Here is a 12,281-nt window from a genome sequence, read left to right as displayed (position 1 = left end):
AGTAAGAATTAACTCCAATATGGCTGATGCCCTTGTTCCCTTCTCTACTTTTTGGGAAACAAAGTTGTCTGCTAGGTTTTTTAGGAACCTGTTGGATCTTCCACTTGGTGCAGAGTTTGTCTCCCAGTTGATGTCAGGGTAGTTTAAAAAACCCCATTACTATTGTGGTGTGCTTCCTACATACCTTAGTTAGCTGACTAGCAAAAAGTAACAGAAATGTTCTGTATCAATTAATTCTCTGTCCCCGCTGTTCAGTTTAAATGTTTATCCAGAAAATCTGTGAATCTAATGCCAAGTAACTCAGTTCCTTTCTTGGATGGATGCAAACCATCTCTTTTGTACAGTTATTCATTGGACCAGCTGCAGACATCATGACTAATGAAACCAAAGCCTTCCTTTTTACACCACTCTTTTAGCCACACATTAAACTCTGCTACATGCTGGTCTTTCCCTTTTTTGTTCCTTATATACTGGTAAAACCTCTGAAAAGATAAGCCTACAATCTATACTATTAAGTTCATACCCCAAGCTCTGGAAATCATTCTGCACAGAAAGTACATCTTTTGGGGATCATTTGTGCCAAGATGTATAATAGCATCAACATCACAGTCCTTACTGGCATTTTTGACTATTTTAAGAATATACCTCTTGTCTCTGCTGACATTACACCTGGCAGCCACCTGACCTCTTTCAAAACCTCCATATCCTTTCCTAAATTTACATCGCTTACAATTGAATCACCAACCAGAAGGTGACTTCTCTTTTTGGATACCTTGCTCTTCTTGTATGACTGATGTGTAATACCTGATTCACACTTTCGCCTTTCCAAAATAAGTTCTTCATTTCGGACTACAATCCCCTGCTTATTTGAGTCATCATTATCACAACTACCTTTACCTGTCACTTTAGTGTCCCCATTAAGGTCAGCAAGGGCACTATATCTGCTATGCTGGGATACAGCAAAAGCTTTGTGTTTATGGTTCACAGCTCTTACCCTGCCAGATCCCATGGTTGTCCATACTGCTCTTCTCCTGCGGGATCATTGTGGTAGAGGGAATGTGGTACAGTGAAATGGCTGAATTGGGCACCTAATTTCTTCTTGGAGAGTACAGATTAGAGATTCCAGATAGGTAATCTGTCCATGTAGATTAGTAATTTGTTTACAAAGGGGACTGTATCCAAATTTGAAAAGAGTACTGTGAAAGACAGCTGCAAAACAAGTATTACATTGAACTAAGGCGGTCATTTTGAAATAAAATAAAATCATAATCTCAAGCGTACTAACTCAGAATTTATTATTGCTATTTTTGGTTTATAGTTATATGATTCGCCTCTACCTTTGTCCTTTGTACGCTCTCTGACTCCCACTTCACAGCCAGCAGCTCCTCCCACCAGGCTCAAGGAAGTTCAAATGAAATGGAGGCAATTTTACTCTACCTTTGTCCTCTGTACTCTCTGACTCCCTTCTCTCAGCCAGCCACTCCTCCCACCAGCTTCAAGGAAGTTCAAACAGCAAAAATGTTTTCCCTATGTGGTTTTATCAATGAACCAGGACTGATAAGATTGTTTGGACCTTTTACTTTTTCAGTATAAGTATTTTTAATAGACCTGTGATAGTCAGGCAACAAATTGTAACAGGCAAACCTCTTACAGACAACATGGCTGAGACAAGGCCGACAGAACCCAAGAAAAACTGCTGTTACCGGATAATAGAGATTGCAAGTAAGACTCATTTTTCTCTTTTCTTCTCCCACACCCTCCAAACAAACCTAGCCTCTTACTGGATTGGGAAGAGGATGATTGCTTCTCTGTGGAGGAGGGAGTTCCAGCTACAGTAGGAGCTAGTCAGGTAGGGGGACAAGAATAATATTAGGAACAATTTTAAAGGACACTTGAATTTGGTCACCAGAATTGCCTACAGCACAAACAGTCTTTGCCATAATTGACCAGCTCCTGGAAGCAAATGGAGGAAGTAAAGAACTAAAGTCTCTAATGGGAAAACAGATTAATAAGTTAGCAAAGCTCACATTCCAAAGATTACCCATGATGTTTGGCCAGCCTGTATGGACTGGGAGCTTCAGGACAGAGAGGATGCAGTGGAGAGGATGATCTTGCAGAGATACAGAATATTACTCCAAGTTGCTTACACCCCTCTAAATAGGGGGAGGTGGCATAACAGAAGAGTGATTTTGATTTCTCTGTCCCAACTCTTATGCTGCAGGGTATATTCCAATGAGCTAATAGAGATTTCTTGGCTTCCAGACAGACAAGGCTGCAAAAGAATATTGCCAATCTTTGGGCAGATTGTTCTACATCAATGCTATTCATACTTGAAACCCCCCCTAAAGAAACTTTGTATTTGGCCAAGATTGGAAATTTTGTATTTGGCGAAGACGAGTATTTCTCATCACCTAAATTCGGTTCCTGTTAAAGTCTGGGCAGAAAGCCAAGACATGAGGGAGATCGACATCCCTTGGAATTACAATATACTAATGGCCAAACAAACAAGCCCTCAACTAACAAGGTTAGAAAAAAAATAAGGAGAATACAAAATAATATTTAATCTAAACAACGGAAAAGTTTAGTTCAAGAATAATGAGGAAGAGCTAGTCCACCAGTTTGCGCACCCTTTATCCAGAAGACCAAGAGAAGATGCTGACGAAGATTGAAATAATTGGTCAAATGTTGAGGTCAGGAACGAGTGCAACAGAATGTTGAATGTTTTGCTTCCTTCTGGCAGTTCCAGAGATGGGTTCTTACAGGTTCAGACCGGTTCGACCGAATAGGTAGTGGTGGCCTGGGTCACTGCAACTAGTAGGAACCTACCACTGGACCATATAACATGGTTGACAGATGGCTCACCAAAAAGATAGAGGTGACCCAAAATAAAAGGTTAATTTGGGTTAAAGTTGATATTAAGGCAAGGAGTTAGAAAGGAGATATAAAAAGAGGAAATGTTAATGTGGAGAGTTGTTAAAGAAGATGATGTTAAATATTATTGCTGTTATATTATTAATATTATGGTGATGAATACTACAACAAATATGTGTTGTAGTGCCAGTAGCAGGAATTCTAAAGTAACTGAGATTTCCATTTGATGTACCAATTTCCACTGAAGAATGGGACAACTACTATCAAAATCTGTTTGCCTCAGTCGAATATTGGAATTGGAATTGGAATTAGTTTATTTGTATGCCGCCCTTCTCCCTGAGGGGACTCAGGGCGGCTCACAATTCAGGGGGGAAGGGGTAACAAACAAGTTATAGACATAAGACAATACATTATTAAAAGAAAGCACAACAGTCATACCATTCGGGCGGGGTTAGGGTCTTTAGCCCCAGGCCTGCTGGGACAGCCAGATTTTAAGGGCGGTGTGGAAGGTCTGAAGGGTGGTGAGGGTATGAATCTCCATGGGGAGTTCGTTCCAGAGGGTCGGAGCAGCCACCGAGAAGGCTCTCCTCCGGGTAGTTGGCAGCCAACATTGGCTGTCTGATGGAATTCGGAGGAGGCCTAATCTATGCGATCTTATCGGTCTAGTGGAGGTAATTAGCAGTAGGCGGTCTCTCAAGTACCCAGATCCAATACCATGAAGGGCTATGTAGAGAAACTGCCTCTGAGCAGTAAACAAACACCTCCTGAAACCCTTCCCCCTTGGCCGCCGGTCTCTGTAACAGAGATACAATCTATTATTAAATGTCTAAAGAGCATACAGCTCCAGGTGAGGATTTTCTACCAGCAGAAATATTTAAGAACTTTGCTGATTGGTGGATGGAACTTTACATTATTGGCAGGTCTATTCACACATACAGTATAAATAACACCTGCCATATTTCAATTGGCAGGAAGATGGCAATAATGGTCCCCATATACAAAAAGGGAATAAAAAGGATCATAGTAATTAAAGACCCATCAGCCTGATCAATCTCATAGCAAATATATATGCGAGGTTCCTTCTGAACAAAATAGAAATCTGGGCAGAGGAAAATCATATTCTTGTTGAAGAACATGCAGGCTTTAGACAAAGCCAATCTACCATTTACAACTGCTTTGTTCTAAACTATCTAATGGCCAAATATGCCTATAAGAAGAGACGCCTATATTCAGCATTTATAGATCTTACAGCTGCATTTGAGGATTGCATAGGGCTACTATAGAAATTTAGCTACTACTGTCAAATGACCCTCTAATTATTAGCAAATCCAAATAAAAAATTATGGTGTTTGGTAAACATAATCAGAGCTATAGACGGCAAATAGACAGGGAACTAATTGAGCAGGTTAACACCTTCATATACTTGGGCATAACTTTTCCCAAGATCTCCAGCTTGTAACCACCAACAGTGCACACTTAAGAGCAAAAGGTTGCTTGAATCTATTACTCAAATTAAAGAATCAAAGTTACCCAGCTCCCTAATACCACTAATCAAAGAATATAAAGCTAAAATAATCCCTATGCTCCTAATAGGAGCTGAGGTTTGGGGTTTACACCCTAGTACAGCTTTAGAGCAAACACACTCAGCACCAAAGATGTATTTTGGGTCTGGACCCTAAGACATCTGCTGCAGCAGTCAGAGTGGAACTGGGAATCTACACAATTCACACACTGTCTAAAATTAGAGTTTACAACTATTAGGTCAAAATTAATGAAATAGAGACGGATAGATTCCCTAAGGTATGTTTACTGAAGCAGATAAAATTGCAATCACAAACCCTCCTGAAATGTCTGAGCAAATATAAGTGCACCCTCCAAATAGACAACTATTTAAAATCACAATTGCCAAAACATCTCAGGCAGACATTTACCTGAACAAGATTCGAACAGCTTGATACAATGGTTAGATTTGGGAGATTCCATTATATCCCATACAATGGATGTACATGCATCTGTGGAGTTGAAGATGTAGAACAGTGATAGTCAACCTGGTCCCTACCGCCCACTAGTGGGCATTCCAGCTTTCATGGTGGGCGGTAAGGGTTTGCTGTAACTCTGCTTTATAAATTTTATAAAGTAAAGTTACTTCCCTTCTTTATAAATCACCATTACTGTGGAACCGGTGGATGGTTAGAAAAATTTACTACTAACAGAGATACAAAAGTGGGCGGTTGGTATAAAAAGGTTGACTACCCGATGTAGAAGATCTGTTGTTATTGCTGTTAGTTGCAAAGTTGTGTCCGACCCATCGAAACCCAATGAACAATATTCGTCCAAGCCTTTTTGCCTTTTGGTTCATGGCAAAGATATTGGAGTGGGTTGCCATTTCTTTCTCCAGTGTATCACGTTTTGTCAGAGCCCTCTGCTATGACCTGTCCATCTTGGGTGGTCCTGTACAGCATACTCATAGCTTCATTGAGCTACGCAAGCCCCTTCACCACAACAAGGCAGTAATCCATGAAGGGGTTGAAGATCTGACTCATATATTATTCAATTGCTGTTTATATAAGAGGGCGATAAATAAGGGCTTTGATTCACATATTAAATGCATAGTCCAGTGGGAGGCCCATATTAAAACAACATATCTCATGTGTGGCCAGATTCTGAAAATGACAGCACATTTTCTGACTAAAATAGTCTGACTGAGATTGGCATATGTGAGCCTGATTGGGGTAGATTGCAGGGGTGATGAGGAAATATAACTTAATGTCATTTTATTCTATTTTACATGTTTATGTATTAAATTATTGTATTTTATCTTATAACTATTGTTATTTTACCCTACTCTCATTTTAAACTCTTTGTTTAGAATTTTATTGGTAACATGTGTTTGAACCTATATGTTGATATGGCCTGTTGGAAGAATTGTCCATCTGGGTTCAGTTCCAAGTGGAAAAAAAGACACTGGAAACATGGAGACTACTTGGAAAGATGGTTTAATGGTGGGCAGGACCACATGGTTTGAGATCCTGGGCAAAAAGAGCATAGGGGTGAGAGAGGGAGATAGATTTATACTTGAGCCCCACCTTGGAGCTTCCTGTTCCTGTGTAAGAAATGTATTCTGATTGGTTGTCAGACTCCCATGGGGCCAGGTTGAATCTTGACAAGTGATGATGTAATAAAGGGGCATTGGGCAATCCCTATTATGGTTTAATGGCTTTGTCCTGGTTTGGATCTTGAGTGAGGGCTAATCCTATATCACCCTGGAGCTGAAAGTCTTTTGTGTTGTAGATAACCAAAATATCTGCTGAGCGCAGGGAGCTGGAGTTTCTGTTTTAAGATTTCTATTCTCTTTTAGGAGAAATATTCTATTCTGCCTTTCTAATATTTCTGAGAATATTCCATTTTCCTAGGAGAGGGGTGGGTGCCAACTTCCTACAGGCCTATGGGCTAATAAATACACACACACACAACAGTTCTTATTCATTTGGAACAGATAATAGATGTTTACTACAAAATATAAACATAAGCTGAAGATTCCCCTCTGCACTTTCTGTTAACAGAATGCCTTGAACTTAAACTGCAAGAACTTCATTCACCTTGTTGTCCTAATTCCTTGATAGTTTTTTTCATCTTTCACATAAACTAGATCAGGGGTTGGTTTGCTGCTAGTGTTACTGCCCGTTCTCAATCCACATGCAACGTGTGCTGTTCAATGTAAATTGTTCTGCACGCATGCGCAGAACAATTTCTAGTGAACTGCATGTGCACAGTCACTAAAATTTAAAATGGTGGCACCAATGTGGCAGTGAGGGAACTAGTTTGGGGTCATGGCAGGCCTGGGTCACTGCCAGTCATGTGACTCAGGCATGAATTCCACTATCAGTTTGGCCAAACTGGCAGCAACCCACCTCTGAACTAGATGTCACAAAGAGGAACGTTCAAGAAATATTTATTTCCGAAGGCATTTTTTTCTATCTTGGGAGCCATAGGATCTGCAAAGGCTTTTCTAACCAACTAAGGTGCAGTTGGAATGTCTGAATAAAGATAAGAATTTCCAATGGCAGATTCCTGCAAGTTGAATGAGAATCAGCCGGAAGATAACGTATAAGTAAGGAATTGATTAAGGAATAGTCTCCCCAAAGGAAGCTTTGGGAGAGCAGTGAATTTTAAGTGTGGAATGCATGAGGTAAGATATTTAATGATTTGAAACAAGAAATTAGATATGAGTTTGTAAAGTAATGGCCACTTCTTTTGATATTTGAATTGAGCTGAAACACGGGAGCCAAGTGAGATAGCATTTTTTATGCTGGTTTATTACCAATGGCCACTTCTTATTTAAGAAATCATGGCTTGCTATTGTCCCCAGGAAAGCTTGCAGAATTTTGAGGTTTACAAAATTAGAAATAAGATTTTACAAAAAAAAAAATAGGAAGATAGAAAAAGGGAGGGAGGGCAGGGCAGGCAGGGAAGGGAAACGGAAGAGAGAGGAAAGAAACAAGCAGAAATGAGAATTAAGCACTCAGTAATCATTAAATGTGGAATATAGTTATGAGGCGAAAATATACACCAAAGTTAGGTCTAGATCCTATTTGTTTCTACTCGCCCAATTTCACTTCTTTCACTTAATATATGTATCTTTCTTTCTCCAGGGAATTTTTTTTGCAAGAAACAAGTCACTACACCCTGCTCATCTCAAGGTAGGTTGCAAACTAGTCACAAATGAGCCGATAGTTCCCTATGTTTCTGCAATTTTCATTCTCTGGAATAACATAAAAATTATGAAGCACTTGAAAAGATTTGGCAAGAATGGAAAAGTCTGTAAAGACAGTATAATTCTCTTCATATAGTCTACCTGTAGGGGAATTAAATTTGTGTCAAAGAGATGGGGTTATGCTTCCTGATTTTATTCAATTCGTTCCCAAGCTTCTCTATCCAGCAGGAAGTTATCAGAGAAGGATCATGCAAGATTTATTGGCATTCAAGCACAAGCAAGCAGAACTTTCCCTTGAAAGCTTGCTGGAAAGATCAGGACTGGTAGATTCTAGTTCACCTTTTAACAGGTACTTTTTCAGTTCAACATGTGGACAGTGGCCTTGTCACCCATGTTTTTAAAAAATATATTGAAAGTGTGAAAGAAAATCTTAAATTAACATGTTCCTAATGGGTAAAGCATTAAAAGGATTCCTTTAGACCTGAATTATTGAAGTAACCAAAGCAGATCAACCTGGAACTATATTTTCTGTTAGAACAATTTTCTTACATTACCTCATATCAGCTATGAATCTTATTTTCATGCAAATGGGAGAATTGTCTATCTTGACGAGACCAAAGACTCATTTAATCCAGCATTCAGTCTCCATCCCTGATTTATCCCTGAAAACTACACTTTCACTCTTCAGTGAAAACTGAAGAGTTGGACTGTAGCTCAGTGAGACATGCTTATAAACAATATTCAGTTCCATCTCCAAAATCTTCAAAAGAGTTGGAAAAGACTTATGGTCACCAGCCATAGAAATGCCCAGAATTCCTTGCCCAGAATTCCTAGATTTTGAATATATAACAAATTAGGATATTTGTGATAAGCTGACTGGGAAAGCCAGGAGCTGCATATCCAAAGAATGCCCAGTTGGGGTGAGCCTTATTAATGTTTAAAGAGGTTTTGGGGCAGAATGCTAATTGAAACCCCCAATTGTCTTTATTCTCATCATAATGACTTAGTGAAAAGGAGGATAAGAGAACTCAAAATATTGACATTATTATTACAATAATTACTTAATTTATCAGTTCTGCTAGTCTGAAGGAAATTTACTGACCCCACTGGTCAAACATTGAATCATATTTTGATGAAGGCTTTCTCCATTGATGGTCTATGGTAATTATATCTCTTAAAAAGGTCCCATTGATAAAGAACTGTAATAAATTTTAGATTGCTGTATCTGCCTTAGAGTGAGCAGGACCATCTTTCACCTTTTTGGCACTTTGGAATGTGTGTGTCTGTGTGTCTGTGTGTCTGTGTTTGTGTGTGCACCAGCAGAATGCCTTTAAAAATCGCTCGTTAGAAGAAAATTCTGGTCTATTTTGTGGCTGAGTAAATGGGCAGATGATGCCTGGTTGAAGAAGAAATAAATTTTATTCAGTAGCAAAAACAGCCAAAAAAAATCAGCTGTCAAAGGTACAAGGCTACAAGGTTAGGAAGCTAAGGATGATAGTACTTATAATAACAAAGGCCTTTAATTGAATAGTATTGGACTTTGATGTGTAATATCTTAGATATACAAATTGAGGTGTTTCTGCCCATGTGAAATCCAGGTGAAGTCCAAGAGAGGAGGATTTTGTGGTGTGTATGTGATAAATCTCTTCCTTGATGTGGAATTTTATTAGGGGTCTGGTCTCAAAGTGAAGTATTGTGATTTCCTCTTATCTTGAAAGGGTTCCATTTTATGTTTGCTTGTCAGTACCAGCTGATTTCCTGGAAAAAGTCATTTAATCAATTGCAGCTCAAGTGTCAAAGGCCAGCAGAAAAAGCTTAAGTAGTTTATCTATATCTTTATTTGAGGCTGCTGATAGATGACAGGTGGTTGCTGTTGATGTGTGACCTCATTAAGGGATGTGTGTGTCATATAGGGGCTTTTATTGTTCCAACAATAGATGGCATTTTCCTCCATTTGGAGGAGACAAGAAGCGTTTTTCCATTTTGACTCTAAAAAGCTCCTAATTCTATTTGCAAAGAAAAAGGGGCAAAGATATTGCACACTGTGTAACCAAAAGGTTTGCCTGCATTTGATATAAACTTTATTGAGGCAAGTGAACCAAAGTTCAGACTTGGTAGTACTGCATGCAATTTACTATAATTTTTAAGATTTCATATGGTTCCAAATGGAATAAGTTGAAGCTATTACATATCTATAATCTCATTTCTTTTCTGGAAAGATGTACAAATGGAAAATAGTGATGTCTGTACCTTATATAAAACTCTTATGTATCACAGGATGATTCTACAGTAAAAGCCTACTTAAAGTGGCCAGAATTGACAACTGACCTTTATTCTCCTTTCCAATTTATGAACCTTCAGACACTCTATCCTTTGTTCCCTACTATCCCAATCACCTCACACTTTTTCAGCACCTTCTTTCCCAGGAAACAAATCTAATAAGCATAATTAAGCTATATCTCAAAGAGAAAGGATTCACCTGTAATAGAAAGAAGAAGTGGGGGGGGGAGAGAATACCCTTTCCTTCTTCAAAAGAGAAGGAAGGACTGGCAGAGCAATTACTTTGTTTCATTGTGTGCAAAGGGATTACAAGAAATCCTAAAATACATCAGTAAATGCCCAGAGGCTCTCAGCTAAATTTCTCTGTTTGATGAGGAAATATCAAAGGCAAGGAGACACTGCTGTCATAACATGTCTTTACTTCTTGTCAGCATTTTATCCTTTGCAGCTCTATTCTGGAAAAAAAATGAGCTGGATTGAGATTGATCTATCACTATACACCCTAATATAACTTTTCTTGAAAACAAGAAGGTGGCATATTTATATAAGAAATCAGTTCCTGAAAAGTAATTCTGTGTCTTTTAATATTAAATAAATGAACAGACAACTGAACAGTAATAGAAATAATAGAAACGAATGGTATCTGAAGGAACTTTAAATAGTTGAACAAAAAGTTGATGATCTTGTAAAATGAACATGTGAACCAGAGCTATTTTTATAGCCATTTTATGGATTTATGTGTGTCTGTATGTACAGGTTATGAGAATCTGAAGGTCTTTGATGCTCTCTGATGATGTTACCCAGTTTGGATAATGAAATGTCTGCAAGTAAACAACCAACATCAGAGTGCACCAAGGACCTCTCACTTCAACCCTGAGCTGCAAATATTCTCCTTTATTGGTACTGTGTAAATCTACTCACTATAGAAGACTTTCATCCTCCCCCTTCACTGTTGTCTTTAGCCGAGGTGGCACAGTGGTTAAATGCAGCACTGCAGGCTACTTCAGCTGACTGCAGTTCTGCAGTTCGGCTGTTCAAATCTCACCAGCTCAGGGTTGACTCAGCCTTCCATCCTTCCGAGGTAGGTAAAATGAGGACCCGGATTGTTGTTGGGGGCAATATGCTGACTCTGTAAACCGCTTAGAGAGGGCTGAAAGCCCTACGAAGCGGTATATAAGTCTAACTGCTATTGCTATTGCTATTGTTCAAAGGCTGGAATATGTGATGACAAAGTGAGTTGGAAGAAGGGAATTCCTCAATATTGGATGGAAATTGTCTGATTGAACAGAAATTTACTCAGACAGGTTTGTGCTGCTGCCTAGTTTTTCCCAACTCTGTTCTTTCACAAAAGTTGCCAAGCTTTTATCTCCACCCTTTCCTGTAATTAAATGACCCCAGGTTTGGAGATCAACTAGCAAGTTGCATTGGGGGAAAAGGACTGGAACTGCCTTTTCTGTGTATAATTTCACTTTTTGTATCTAAGGGATAAAACATATATATGTTATGCAATCTGAAGTGTTTTTTCCAAAACTCAATGACCACAAAATTATCATCTATTTTAGAAAACCAGGTGACCGTAGACGTTTATAATAGTACTTCTACTCAACAGTTATTCAACCAACACTCCTCTGAGGAAGGTATGTGGCTTCATAAAAACAGACTGCTTTAAAAAGAGGGGGGGATTAGATTAAATCATACTATATTAGACAGCTGGCATTATACAGTGCTTGCATCAGAAAATCCCTATTTTATATCTACATATTGCTAGTTTGGTTTTAGCCAAACTACTACCTTTCAGCCTGAATTCCCCTTTCTGTAATATGAGGACAATAATATCTTATTTTATAGATCAGTCATAAAGCTGATAAGAGGTAATGTACATGAAATGCTTTCAGTAAATTGTAATATAATATACTGGAATACTAGAATTAGTAGAAACTTCTTGTTCTATAAACATTTGTTTCCTGTAACACAAATATATATTTTGCCTTTGTATTTGTAACATATATATGATACATTATGCCTTTATATTTGTATTTCCTGTAACTAACTTCCTGTAACAAACACACTAGGCTTCTGTAAAGTATCTGGTATTTGCCAAACATATGTTTCTGACATCTGATCTAAAGATTTGATCAATCTTCTTCCTGCAATCCAAGGCTTAAGAACATATCTCAGGGTGGAGTTGTATGGAATTTACTCTCCAACCCAACAGCCCTAATACTTACACATTTGATGTGTGCAAGTTCCCTTCTCTGCAATACTAGGTGGCCAAGTAGCCAATTGTGAGAACAAAGGAGGAGATAAGGCTAATTAAGAAGCCGGAATGGGGGGTTTAATTTACATTTCTAACTGTGTGAAAAGGAGTGACACTTCTCTGAGTGTGTAGCTTTTCCTTGCCTATCCATGTGCATCC

At 38.7% G+C, this 12,281-nt stretch overlaps 1 long non-coding RNA gene across 1 annotated transcript; it reads left to right on the top strand.

Moving 5' to 3' along the window:
• The first annotated feature begins 1,608 nt into the window (after positions 1-1,608).
• LOC148043615 (uncharacterized) lies at positions 1,609-11,503 on the top strand. Its single transcript, XR_015698030.1, has 3 exons — positions 1,609-1,722; positions 7,524-7,571; positions 11,428-11,503. It is a non-coding gene; the product is annotated as an uncharacterized LOC148043615 (long non-coding RNA).
• Positions 11,504-12,281: the final 778 nt, after the last annotated feature.

This window comes from Thamnophis sirtalis, unplaced genomic scaffold (assembly GCF_051295495.1).
Source record: "Thamnophis sirtalis isolate CommonGarterSnake01/CBP01778 unplaced genomic scaffold, rThaSir2_p1.2 scaffold_11, whole genome shotgun sequence".
Lineage (NCBI taxonomy): Eukaryota > Metazoa > Chordata > Lepidosauria > Squamata > Natricidae > Thamnophis > Thamnophis sirtalis.
This window is presented reverse-complemented; position numbering and strand designations above follow the sequence as displayed.